This window comes from Periplaneta americana, chromosome 11 (genome assembly GCF_040183065.1).
Source record: "Periplaneta americana isolate PAMFEO1 chromosome 11, P.americana_PAMFEO1_priV1, whole genome shotgun sequence".
In the NCBI taxonomy this organism is placed as follows: Eukaryota; Metazoa; Arthropoda; class Insecta; order Blattodea; family Blattidae; genus Periplaneta; species Periplaneta americana.
In genome coordinates this window covers 90,598,257-90,613,323 of record NC_091127.1, presented here as the reverse complement: position 1 = coordinate 90,613,323, position 15,067 = coordinate 90,598,257, and positions in this window count along the sequence as shown.

Genomic DNA, 15,067 nt, shown 5'->3' with positions numbered 1-15,067 from the left:
AAAGAGCAATAATCTTCGTACGATTCTGTTATGGGAAAATATAAGGAGAGATTATTTCAGTGTTAAATTCAGGACATAACAAATGAAAATAATTACATGAATGTTTTGTATTGACGCAACATCAGAAGTCCACCATTCTATCAGGTAAAGTAAAAGAATGTGTCACTGTCGTAGTGTGGGTAGAATCTTCCCTTGCCCTGGTTTTAGTTGCCAGTTGCAGATTTAGAACGGTTATACGCCCATATTTTATTTATTTATTTATTTATTTATTTATTTATTTAATAATAACATATACATAAAAACGTTACATCAAAATACCCCGAAAGAGCAAAGCTCGTGTTCGGGGACAGTTCCGTTACATAGATACACATATTTTGTAGACAAAATACTTAAGAAAAAAGCTCACATAAATATTGTAATAAAATTAGTAAATAATAATACTAATAATAACTGAGTGAAAAAAGAGACGATGTTTAGATTGATGGATTAATATTAAATTATTATTAGTAGTATAATTAGTGCAGGTCATTATATATATACAGGGAAGTCTGTCATATAAATTTTTTAATTCTGGATCTGAAAATTTCATTGCTTAAAGTAGTCAATTCTGGACGAAATTTTATTATCGAATTATATAGACGTGGACCATAATTTGTGCTGTGTAGTAAAGCTGCAGATGTGAAACATTTAGGTTCAACTAATTTAAGAATTTCATTTCGTCCCGTATTATGAGCATGTGGCTGAGCTGCAAATTTCGTTCTATTTTTATGATAGAATTTCATTAAAGAGTATTTATAAATTTGGTCAATTCTAAAAACATTTAATTCAGAATGGATCAAATTTGTTGGATAATGCAGTCGCCTTTTCAAACAAATTTTGATTATACGTTTTTGCAACATAATTAGAGGAAAAAGAGCAGTTTTTGTAATGCCTCCCCATCCAATTATACCATATTGGATAACAGATTCAACTAGAGCCAAATAAACCAAATGTAATACATGAGTAGGCAAGTAATGGCGAAGGTTTACAAATTTGTAAATTGTTTTACGTATCCTGTTACATAAAAAAGTGATTTGTCTATCCCATTTCAAGTGCTGATCAACAATAATTCCCAGGTATTTCACATCTACAGATTCTTTCAGGCAAGGGCATTTACAGGTTGTAGAGAGTTATAGTCACATTATTCCATGAACCAATTGTCATCGCTCAATTGCTGCGTTATTTGCACTTTGTTTGTTTACTCATGTACCATATTTTTAATGAACGGTAAGTGTGACATGTGGATGGTAATTATTACATAATGCAATGGATATAAATATGTCATCTAGCCCAGGCATGCCAAACAACTTACAACATAGGACATGGTAATTTACTCCGTCCCCCGCGTGAAGGGTGAGTGTACAGCTGAAGGGAGGGTAAAGCCAGTTTCGCACAGGCTACCATTTCTTTCGACGTACGAAAGAGTAACAATCGTGGCTCATGGACCTTATTGTGGTATTTGTTGTCTTTGTTATGATCCTTATCGTGATATTTGTTGCACTTGTCATAGTCCTTAACGTGGTATTTGTTGTATTTATTGTGATCCTTATCGTGGTCTTGGTTCTTGTCGTGATCGTTATCATGGTCCTTATCTTTTTCCTTTTCGTGGTTCTTGTGGTCTTTCTTATTGTTCTATATTTATAATTTCATAATAACATTGCTTATTTCCCCTACAATAAATGACTTTTTCCACACGGTTCCTTCCATACTTTCATAGTAGATAAAAGATACTGGGACGTAATCAGGGACGTGTACCAGAAATGAACAGATAACTAATAACATTTTGAATGGTGTGTAGTTTGGAATATGTTGAAAATACCCATGCATTGCCAGATGTTTTCCAGCATGGTTACGTCGATAACGTGTGAACTGCGCTGTAGAACTTTCGCATAACCAAGAGTCGTCTCATTCCTTTTTTGGGAACTGTACGTATTGCGAGTGAATGAGAAATTTTCTTAAAGGCATATGGCAGAAACGTGAATAAGAAATCTACTTTTCTTTCTTTTGTTTTTTTGTTTTTTTTTTTTTTTGTTTTTTTTTTTTTTTTTTTACACTTACATATTATTGTTGAACTCGTGAGTTTGTTGGATGCATGACGGATTGCGACTGATGTGCATTTTCCTTATAACGCTCTCTTTTCAACTGTCCATGCCGCGCCTCTGTTAACAAGATAAGAGAAGAGGTGACAATATTATTATTTGTGTTTTCTCATTTTTGTTACCAGAAATGAATTCTTATCGTGAGTTCTGTATTTGTCATTCCAAATTGATAATATATTTAAAATAACGACAACATCCTGCAACAACTTATTACAAAAAAACGACAAGCTAGGAAAAATAATCCAGATGGTCTCACTTATAAACATTCAAACAATCCTAAAAAAAAAAAAAAAAAAAAAAAAAAAAAAAAAAAAAAAAAAAAAAAAAAAAAAAAAAAAACAATTTTATGGTGTTGCCAACAATTACACACTTGCTAAATCAGTCGTTTTCGGTATCCGATTATTCAGAACCTGACAATATTATCATCACTCCTGAAGAAATTGCATTTGCATGTAAGGATATCAAGGTTGACACTGCACCAGGTGAAGATGGAGTCAGAATGAAGGTCATTAAAGAGCTCCGTTTATATAAATCTCTTTCATTGATTGCCACATATATGCTTCGTTGGGGACACGTTCCGCCCTGCCTTCGACGTGCACGCCCAATTCTGATTTACTTATAAGGATGGTGATCCGATATTCTTAAGAACTGGCGTCCAGTTACGATCTATTCTGTTCTGCGCAGAATTATTGAGCGTGTATTAGATTTTAAGTTACGATCTTACCTTGATTTAAATCTGGACCAACGAGGTTTTATGTCTGGTCCAGGTGTTTTCGTAAATTCCTCTATTATTAATGGGTGTCTTAAGGATTCAAAAGTTAATAAAAAGGATTGTTGTGTAGTCTTTCTGGACATTTCTAAGGCGTTTGATCATGTCTCTCATCAACACATTGAACAAACCCTCAATGCTATGCTTATACCTCCAAAACTCAAGATGCTTATAACATTGCTATTAATAGAAAATTCTACTACTATCACTATTAATAAAAATACAAACACAGCCCCTATAATGATCAAGCAAGGAGTTGCACAGGGGGCTCCACTCTCACCAATTCTATTCAATGTTGCCATTGACTTCGTAATGAAGGAATTAAGCGAAAGTAATATCTCTGGAGAATATGGATGCAATATATCACCTCAATTAAATAATCTTTCCATTCTTGCATTTCCGGATGATCTAGTATAACTGTGTAAAAATAAATCTTTCGCTCAATATTCAACATCATTCACTATGAATTCGTTAGCTACAATTGGTCTTGAAGTGAACCCGCATAAATGTAATGTTATACACCTACGTAAAGGCTGTATCTGCTCCGATTTCCTTACCTTGATCGATGGACAAGAAATATCTTGCATCAAATCAGATGAAGTCATAAGATATCTTGGCATTACTTTTAATCATGAAATAAAATTTAATACGGCAGAACTAATTGAAAAACTGACAAAACAATCTTAATCAACTAGTCACTTCACCCTTACTAATCCCGGAACGAAAGATAAATATATTAAATCAGTATATCTGGTCTCAGTTCGTTTAACCCTTCCAATGTGCTCCTTTAAAAGATCTTAAAGTGAGTCCACACCTGTGGAGTAACGGTCTGGCCGCGAAACCAGGTGGCCTGGGTTCGATTCCCGGTCGGGGCAAGTTACCTGGTTGATGTTTTTTCCGGGGTTTTCCCTCAAGTCAATATGAGCAAATGCTGGGTAACTTTCGATGCTGGATCCCGGACACATTTCACCGGCATTATCACCTTCGTCTCATTCAGAAGCTAAATAAACTAAGATGTTGATAAAGCGTCGTAAAATAACCTACTAAATAAGAAAAATAACCTCTTAAAGTGAAATTTCTAACTGATATTGACAAATTAATTCGCAGTGCTGTTAAGGAAATAATTAACATTCCTACTGACACCCCGGATGCTATGTTGTATGCACCAAGAAGATTGCGAGGTTTAGGAGTCTTTAAAGCCCAGTGGGAAGCTTACCTTCAATATTTAAATATTTGTCAAAGGCTTTTACAAGTTGACAGCCTTCATGTAACATCTACTCGGAATCTTCCAAACGAAATTGAACATTGCATCAAACAATTACCAATTACCTTCGAATGCTCTGAAAGTATTTCTTCTCAATAACTAAGAAAAGCATTGCATGAAGATTCTTTTCATCAATGGAGCAAATTGAAAAGTAAAGGTTTGGGAGTTGTTTTCTATTCTCACAGTAAGAGAGGTAATTCGTGGATCTCAACCAAAAAGAGACTTTCGAGCAGTCAGTGGACGCAAGCCATTATGATGAACTGTAATACAATATCTGTACGTACTCTCCCTGGTAGAACTCTTGACTGATGAACTGTAATACAATACCTGTACGTACTCTCCCTGGTAGAACTCTTGACTGAACCCGTTGCAGAAGATGCGACGAGCAAGAAACGCTTCCTCACGTCTTGGGGTTCTGCTATCATGGAGAATTGCTCCGAATCAAGACATAATACGGTTCGTTCTCTCATCGCATCTTCAATCCGCCAGAATGCTTCCTATGAGGTTTATGAGGAGGTTGGTTGCGTCTCTTCTGATAGCTCTACTAGACGTGCTGATATCATCATAATTGTTCGGCAGAAGGATAAGGTTGCCATTCTTGATCCCACAATCCGTTTCGAGATGCATGAGCAACAGCCACAAGAAGTTTGTCGTGAAAAACAAGTCATATATGAGCCTTGTTGTCAGCATCTCGAAGCACAATACCACATCACACATTGGACAGTTTTTGGGCTCACGTTCGGTGCCCGTGACACGATCCCACGAGAAACTTTAAATCAACTTATACAATTTAAAATTTCTGATGCGACGATTGATGCCATAGGATTTCATGTGTTAAAATCATCCTTAGCTATAATTAGTAATCATTTGTACTCAAGAATACAGCGTATTCCGAATCTCATCGGTCCGTTGGCATCAATGACGTCACGTTGCAACGAAATAAGGAACAAAACTGCTGGAAGGATCGATGCTGTCATGGCGACTGTGTAAAGTGGTTATCTAGCAAAATTTTGCGAAATTTCCGTACTGCCATCTCGTTCAAAGAAAAGAGATCATAAACAACTTATTTCTTGAACCGGTAGTAATAACTGGTCCGTTGATATGTTCGCTCATAAGCCATTAACATATTGTTTTTATGTTGTGCTCATTACAAACAATACTGCAGAACTAAAGCAGAACACACCGCCATGACACAACAGTGCATGTCATTCGTCTGCTAATTCCCGCCCTATACAAGAACCAATCAGATTCACTGATGGCGGCTGATGGAGACTGCCACCACCTCTGCAAGTTGATGGCACCGGTGCGACACCGGTGGAGCATCAATGACGTCATCGGTGGAATTCGGAACACCGTGATGCCATCGGATTGCTCACCGGTGAGATTCGGAATACGCTCATAGTTCATTGTAAATGATTTCCTATGTTTTCTTATCATTTATCTTAATTTTTTTTTTGTCGTTCAAATTGTCACACACTTGTTTTTAATCATTATTCATTGTGAATTGATTAGTAGGACGATCTATCGAACCCTTATTTAGAGAGGGTTTTGTTAATACAAATATATATATGAAAACTGTTTCTGAAAGTATTTCAGAAATGGAAACTGGAAAAAAAGTTGTGTATAAATGAAAAACGTGGAACTCGTATAAATTTTAATGGTAAAAACTTGATGCCTTGAAAAAATAACGTGTAAGTGCGAAAAGACTAAGTAACATTTATACCTATCATGAGGTTGACTGAATATAAATTTTAATATACCGTTTTTCTTATACCATCCAAAATTATTGTGTGGATTCGTCTCTCTTTATTCAAAAAGTGTAAGAGGTCAGACTGACAATAATTTAAATCTGTTTGTTAGGCCTTATCAAGTTTTAATACTGCAGAATAAAATCATTAAACCACGTCGCCTAGTGAAAAATAAAGTAAAAAAAAAATAAATAATAATAATAATAATAATAATAATAATAATAATAATAATAATAATAGGAAAATTATGTAGGAAAACTAACGCTTCACTGAAAGTTGCTATTTTTCTGAAAATCCTTGGATGCCAAGCTTCAAAATGACGGATCATTCATTAAAATCAATTCAGCAGTTTTCCCATAATTTCCATTACCAGTTCGAATTATACTGTATATATAGATTATTGTAATAATAATAATTAATAATTATTATTATTTATTATTATTATTATTATTACAATAATCTATATAATATATATATATATATATATATATATATATATATATATATATAATTCGAACTGGTAATGGAAATTACGGGAAAACGGCTGAATGGGTTTTAATGAATGACCCGTCATTTTGAAGCTTGCCATCCATGGATTTTCAGAAAAATAGCAACTTTCAGTGAAGCGTTAGTTTTCCTACATAATTTTCCTATTTTTCAAAATCCATCTTGCGTCAATTTTGAGAAATAATTATTGCATTTCCACGGCCGACTTGATGCTCCATTACAAAGAAGCGAAGGGAACTTCAAGTCCGCCATGTGCATTTCAGAATAAAACAAAACACACTACAAAAAACAATAGGCTATTACACGAAGGCCTGCAGGATTGCTGACATATTTAGAGCCCAAATTCAATTGGTTATTAAAAACTACTAAAAATTAATTTACAGGACCGATTTTACAGCTGTGTATTGAATATTAAAATCTAAAAAATTTGAGGTGATGGCATTATTACCATTAGAAATGAAATATTATTATAGTTAATGCCATGATGTGACTATTTTTCATTAATTATACATATTAATCCTATATTAATGATATGAAAGTGAAATGTTTTGGGGTTATATAAGTAGTTGTAGAGAATGTCTTAAATTAGGTCTTGATATTTTCTATAATTTACTGAGTGGCGGCTACAAAAGTTACGTAAGATAATATCCTTAATAAAAATCAAATATTTTTGTAGTTATTAATCAAGTGGGGTTGGGCCTTTTTCATACACTTAATGGCGGTGTGGTGTAGATATTTATATGCGTCGTTCTCTTCAGTATTGGCTCGAGAGAGCGCAAAAATTACCGTTCCTAAGGAAAGACCAAAAGGTCTTACGTACTGATAAAATAAGAGGCCTATAAACCAACAATCCACAATAATCTGAAATAGCTATTGCTTTACTCCCACATGAAAAAACCTCTGATTGTCCTGGCAGTCTTACTTGCGTTTTCGCGTTGAAACTCAAAAACTAAGATGGATATGTTCAAGAAAAGGTATTTGGCATAAAAAAAACTATCAGAAGGAGAATGTTTCATTATTATGGAAGCAAATAACTTCAAAAATGTCTGGTATTCATTGAAAATAAATCTGGAAATTTTTTATTTGAACGTCTAATGAACTTAGTTTTCAGCATTTGCTGCACAAGCCACTCGTATAATTCTTATCTCCAGCAACTTCTTCTTGAGGATATACTATACTAACTCAGTACAATTTGTGTTTACTATGACCGTAAAGCGACTTTGATTGTATACGCTTGGTTCTGTGTAGAGAACGGTTGGAAGTTTACTTGTAGAGGGGTTGGGAGTGAAGTACATTAAAAAACTCAGATACGATAAAAATTGAATTAAAAATAAAATGATGTCCCTGTACAAGATCGTGATGTAATTTCGAACATATAGGTCTATCATTTCATGCAGAGAGATGCGGAGATCGGAGTTAATGTGAAATTGAAAGTCCCCAGGAAAGAGTAGGCGTATCAATACCTGCGCTGGCTGAGTGATCACATCTTCAGCCTGTCACGCAGGCGGTCTGGGTTCGAGTCCCGGTCAAGCCCGGGATTTTTCATTGAAAACTATATAGTAAAAGTTGTAGCGGACAAGGGTCGCAGTCGGGGTTCTTCTGAGAGTTCTCCCGTGTCCCCATATTAGGCATCTACATCTTTCCGTCAACATTTCTTTATTTCGTTATCATTCCATAGCATTCCCCGAACGCCGGCTGGCAATGAACGGAAGGGGCTGGCCTAGGGACAAGTGAGATTAATATTTAATATTTAAGGAGAAAAATTCGCTCCGGCGCCGGGGATCGAACCCGGGTCCTTGGTTCTACGTACCAAGCGCTCTAACCACTGAACTACGCCGAATTCTATCCACAGCACCGGACCGAACCCCTCTCCTTCGTTGTTTCCCTTTTGGCCTGACTCCAAGTTAGGCATACATGTTGACGCATATACGGTATCCAATGTCAACTGCCATTATATTAGGAGCGCACTCATTGAAAATAATCCATGCTCAATTAAAATCGTTTATATTAGTTTCGACGGCTGTAGGCTACATTCACATTCAAAAATAGGCCTATTTGTAGTTGGACGTAAGTGGAAAAAACGAGAGATAAATTGAAATATTTAACCTTTCAGTGTTCGCGCCATAATTTGTAACATCATCACTCGCGCGGATTACATTAATTGTAATCTATCTTCTTTTTTTAATAAACAATTTTTTACACATATGAATATACCGTATAATTTTACAAAAGACATTTGCATCGATAATTTTAAAATCTCCATTGAATATCATCAATCACCATCTCTATAATTTATCTTTATAATAGTCAGTGTATATTATTAATTTTGAATATTTTTTTATCGTTTTGATAACTACTACATCTTGTCGCAGAATATTATTTGTTTTATTTCATTATGTATTTTTCTAACTTTAATTTACATTTTCTTTTTTCTTCATTTGAATTTATTAGGATGCCGATATTTTAAATCCAAGATTTAGTAGTATATCATTTCGATATATTACTAATACAGAGTGTTTAAAAAATACGGGGCATAATTTCAGGTATGTATTTCCCACATGTAGACAATCAAAATAGTTCATTACAACATGTGTCCGGAAATGCTTCATTTCCGAGTTATGGCCTTCACAAAATTGAAATTCACCGGAACGTTTTTCTTTCCGCAGGTCGTTGCCGTCAAAGGAGACATTAAGAGGGCACTCTGACAGTTCATTCCGAGGCGAAGATTACATTCAGTGTTGTGTAGGCGTTAGACTGTGCGACATGTATTCAAATCAAGAGCTGGCAAAGATACACATCATGTACGGTAAGGCGGACGGCAATGCTGCGCTGGCTCGTCGTTTGTACCGGGAGAGGTACCCACAGCGACAATGTCCAGATCGGAAAACATTTGTACGTCTCCATTACCGTCTGTGCGAGTATGGAAAATTTAACTCTCCTGGTTTGGGAAGGGGACGACCAAGATCTACAACTCCAGAAGTACAGGAGGAGATTCTGGAGGCTGTGAACATGACTCCTTCTATCAGCACACGAAGGGTAGCGTTGCAAGTCAATGTTCCTCATACGACTGTCTGGAGACTGTTGAAAGAGTATCAATTGTACCCTTATCATTTGCAACGTGTACAGGCCCTGTCACCAGCAGATTACCCTGCACGAGTTAGGTTCTGTCAGTGGTTCTTGCAGCAGTGTGGTGTAAATCCGAACTTTCCTGCCTTAGTATTATTTACAGATGAAGCACAGTTCACACGAGATGGCATAACAAATTTCCACAATCAGCATGTAATGGGCGTATGAAAACCCACGTGCAACTGTTCCATCTCATCACCAGGTGCGGTTCTCCCTCAACATGTGGGCAGGTATCATTGGTGATCGATTAGTTGGACCCCATTTACTTGTAAACAGACTTACGGGGCAGGCGTACACAAACTTCCAGGAAAGACCATACCTCATGTTTTAGAAGACACTCCACTGATCAATCGTCAACACATTCACTTCTTGCATGATGGCGCTCCTGCACACTTCAGTCGTACGGCTCACCGGTACTTGGATCGAAGGTTTCCTGATCGATGAATAGGTTGAGGTGGCCCAATTGCTTGGCCTCCACGCTCACCTGATCTGAACCCTCTCGATTTATACTTGTGGAGCCATTTAAAATCATTGGTTTATTCGTCTCCGGTGCCTGATTTGGAATCCCTTCGGAATCGAATTGTGGCATGTTCTGAGGACATACGCAATACTCGTGGAGTTTGGGTTCGTGTTCGCAGGTCAATGAGACATCGATGTGAGGTCTGTATTCATGCAGGAGGTGGACATTTTGAACATCTTCTGTAATGACAACGACCTGCGGAAAGAAAAACGTTCCGGTGAATTTCAATGTTGTGAAGGCCATAACTCGGAAATGAAGCATTTCCGGACACATGTTGTAATGAACTATTTTGATTGTCTACATGTGGGAAATACATGCCTGAAATTATGCCCCGTATTTTTGAAACAGCCTGTATTATTTGACTGGCTATATGAAATTGTTTGTGTAACTCTATTTCAACTTCAATATTTAAATCAGTGATGTCAATAAAATATGAGTTGTATTATTTTGCAAATTATGTAATTAAATCACTATTGTTATTATTATATAAACTTAATTGTTAGGTATTATAAACTACACTCTAAAGTAATACAATTTAAGTCACTATTGGGTTCAAGTTCATATACCTGTTTCATGTGAGAAAAAGTCATTTTTCTGTATTATCAAAGATAATCATTTATATTGCAGGATAAAATAACTATTGCAACAATAGAAAATACATGTAAAAATGTCTTACGATTACTACAGTCAAAATTACATCCAGATTAATATTCCACACATCAGAACTAAACTGTAACAGGAAGGTACAGAAAATTGCACGTTATCAGCATTGAAGGAGGAGACATGATGACGTAATAAACAGCAATGAATTACAAATGTATGCCGCGCGAGTACTGGAGGAATTGAACAGAATAATATCAGGGCACTGAGATTCCGTACTTTCGAAGCGTGAGAAAGTATAGGAGCGGGTCTCGACCGATCGTTTACATGGATTCACACATGATATATACGATTGGACTCTACTAAACAACAAAACTACTGTATACTTACACGGTATAATATCAGCATAAGGATGGCACAAAGAGGCAATGTCAACTGTTTTTACTAAGTATTTAGAGTATGTTTACAGTTTCAGAATTGATCCTCCTTGTCGCTCTGCTCTTCACTACATTCCCTTACACTGCCCTCTCACACAAGTCACCATTCTTCTATAAGCAATCGAGCTGTAGATCAGTGGTACGTCAAGATAAACTCTTGAAAAATTTCGAATTTTCAAAACAACTTCTTCATTTTCGAAAATTACGTAGAATTTACTACTTGTGAAAATATTTATACTGTATACAGGGTGATTCATAAAAATCTGTAAAAACTTTGTGGGTGTAATGTAGAGGTAAAAATAAAACTAAAGTGTTCTATACAACTTTACCCGCAAATCCTTACTTTCAAAGTTATGATGTATAGTGCCATATCTTGCCAGGCATCAAAAACATGGCTCAGTAAAGCCTTCGACTGTGTTATGTTCGCATATATAACGACTGCGGTAGATGTTTCTTATTCGTACACCCCACTATAGTTGTTGATTCCAACCTGATAGGACTTTATTTACTGTAAGTAGGTATGTTTAGTTGTATGGCACTGTTGCAGTTCCTACAGTCAGCACGTCCTGTAGGTACACATTCGTTTTGTTATTAGTTCAGTAGGCTTCAGTTGTGTACGGTAAGATAGATCGTGCAACACCAGTTGCTTGGCCAGCGAGATCACCAAACTTCTACCTTTGGGGTCGTCTGAAGGCGCTCGTTTATGCCACTCGAATTCGGAACGTAGAATAATTACAGTAGTGACATCAAAATAGCTATGAAACAGTTCGGAATGAGTTGAACGGGATCTGTAAAATTCAAAGATCAGTACATACCTACGTACAGTAAACGAAGTCTTATCAGATCGAAATCAACTGTACGTAATACGAGTGTACGAATAACAAACATCTAACGCAGTCGCTATGTAGGCGAGCATTGCACATCCGAAGGTTTTACTGGTCCATGTTTTTGATACCTAGAAAAGTTGTATACAAAATTTTAGTTTTTAGTTTTATCTCTACATTACACCCACAAAGTTTTTACAGGTATCTATGAGTCACCCTGTATAGGCTACATATAATCGAGAAAGTAATGATTATTTTAATTGGGTACCAATGCTTTAGTATACAGCATATTGCGTCCCCTGACGCTGGCTGAGAGGTCAAACCTTCAGCCTTTCACACAAGCGGTCCGGGTTTGAGTCCCGGTCAGGCCTGGGATTTTTAATTGAATAATCCATAGCGAGACTTGTGGCGGACAATGTAGCAGTTGAGGTTTTTCTCGAGGTTCTCCCGTTTCCCCATATTAGGCATCTGCATTATTCTCTATTTTGTCATCATTGCATAGCATTCCCCGATTGCCGGCTGGCGACGAACGGAGGGGGCTGGCCTAGGGACGAGTGGGATTGCCTGCTCGAAAAGTGGATACGCAGTGAATCTTATTGTAGTCAGCCGGTGTGGGTTTTGAATTTGTTATCGTGTTATTTTACGACGCTGTATGAACATCTAGGTTATTTAGCGTCTGCATGAAATTGAATGAAATGAAGGTGATAATGCCAGTGAAATGAGTCCGGGGTTCAGCACCGAAAGTTACCCAGCATTTGCTCGTATTGGGTTGAGGAAAAACCCCAGAAAAAACCTCAACCAGATAACTTGCCCCGCCCGGGATTCGAACCCGGGCCACCTGATTTCGGGGCCAGACGAGCTGACCGTTACTCCACAGGTGTGAACGGGTTTCGGATGCGCCTAGCTTGAGGGTTAGCGCAATAGATCGTAAACGGTCACAGTGCTGGGTTATTATTAGGCTCCCTATTCCAGCTACCTAAAGACTCAATCAAGTTAAAGGCACATTGGGTATATAGTACGCCGAACACAGGTAATGCTACGGATAAGGATATAAATAAACAGGTCGTAGCTGCGTGTTAGTAGAGTACAGTCAGTACATTCTGAAGCTACACTAGTAAACACATGCTTGAGTCGTGATGTTCATTATCGTCGTGATCTTTGCACTGAATAATAACGTGTATTCGTAAGTTACGGAACTTGAACATATGCGAATACCACTTGAAATGATTTTATATTGCAAGAAATTCTTACAATAGCACATGACGTCATTTGTGCCTGATGTAGTACAAGATATTCCTACTATCTGATATTTTTTCGTGTTTCATTAGGATATTGCATGTCGCTCATCATTGAAATCCCATTTATTTTCTATGTACTTTTCTAGAAATTCCCTAAAATATAGAGTATTTAATTTATTAATTGGGATGTTGGCACTGAACATCATGGTAGGCTACACAAAACCATACTAAACGTCGAATTAAAATCGTCATAATTTTCAGATTTTGCGGGTACTGTTTTTTTTATTACGTTCACACACTTTCTGTGCCTTTTGGTATTGCAGTGTCTTTCAGTGCACTGTTTTTTTACTTTTACGTTTATTTTACACACTCTATATGTAATGATGTATATATTGATAGTGAAAATATTAGTTCAAATATCCTCAACTATGCCCTGCAATATTACACTTGAACGTCTTACCTAAGGAATTTTACCTCTGCAATGAACCTTCAATCAGCCACAAAGCTGTAGTTATTTAAATAATACGACTAGTAAGAGCAGTGATCGATAAGACTCACTATGACTGCGTCCCGGTTTTGACTTACTAGAGAAAGAGGGCAGAGGATGCGGAACTATTTTGTATACGAACGCACCTGTACCTGCACTGTGACGTAAAATATACTTCGAATCAGGCAACTTGTTTCCAGTTTATAGGTAGCTGGAATACGGAGCCTAGTTATTATAGTGCCCCTCTCTCGAAAATTCCACTCCATTCTATTCCATTGCACCATGATTGTCTGTCTGTAGATATTAGCGGTTGACCCTATTCCTAATCCAGAATGATTACTGTTAGAATGATTTCAATGTTACTTACCGAAGATGGTCTTGAAAGTTGACTTGAAAACTGCAAAGAAGAACTGCAGTATGTAGCTGCGCTTGAAATGTATTGCGAATCCGTTCATTTCACATTCGTCAATTCTTACATGCGAATGAAATATTGCTAATGAAGATGCTTTTCCTAGCAACGGCTAAAAATGCTTACGTATTTGTTGTACATATTGTCGTCGCTTCAGACGGAAGATTCTCTTCATGTCTCAAGTTGCTGGCTAGTTACTGAGCTCCGCTTTTGGTGAATTATAATCGCACCGACGGATTTTCTCATTTTAAGTTGTGTTTCCTCTTTGTATTTAACATAATAATCATTACAGCATTACGTTATGAGCTTTTGTGCTGCTGTAATGAAATTGGAAACTGCAGATAGACAAATTATGGGAATTTTGATGATATTTGTGTAAAATAAATACTTGAAAGTGAATGAACTGTCGAAAAACATCAATTATTTGTGTTATATCTGTGGCGACAGGGACCAATAGTAATAGTAATGATAACGATAATAACAACATTAATAATTTTCGTCGGGCGTTACCAAGTTTTCCGTGTTTGCCTCCACACTACCTATCTTGTCTTCCTACAGAGTATCGTATCGTAGGGCATTTAGTGCGCTACTTTCGAGGCAGATGGCTAGTCTGTCGCGAAAGATATCTGATTATATGTTCTTATGACGATGATGATGATGATGATGATGATGATGATGATGATGATGATGATGATGATGATGATGATGTTGCAATTATTTCAAACGCTAATTTTATTTTATTGTCATTTAAATAGTGGTTTTAGTTTATTTTTATTTATTTTAGGGGGCTATTTTACGACGCTTTTTCAACATCATAGGTTATTTAGCGTCTGAATGAGATGAAGGAGATAATGCCAGTGAAATGAGTCCTGGGTCCAGCATCGATAGTCACCCAGCATTTGCTCATATTGGGTTGACGGAAAACCCCCGAAGAAACCTCAACCAGGTAACTTGTCCCGACCGGAAATCGAATCCGGGCTACCTGGTTTCGCTGCCAGAC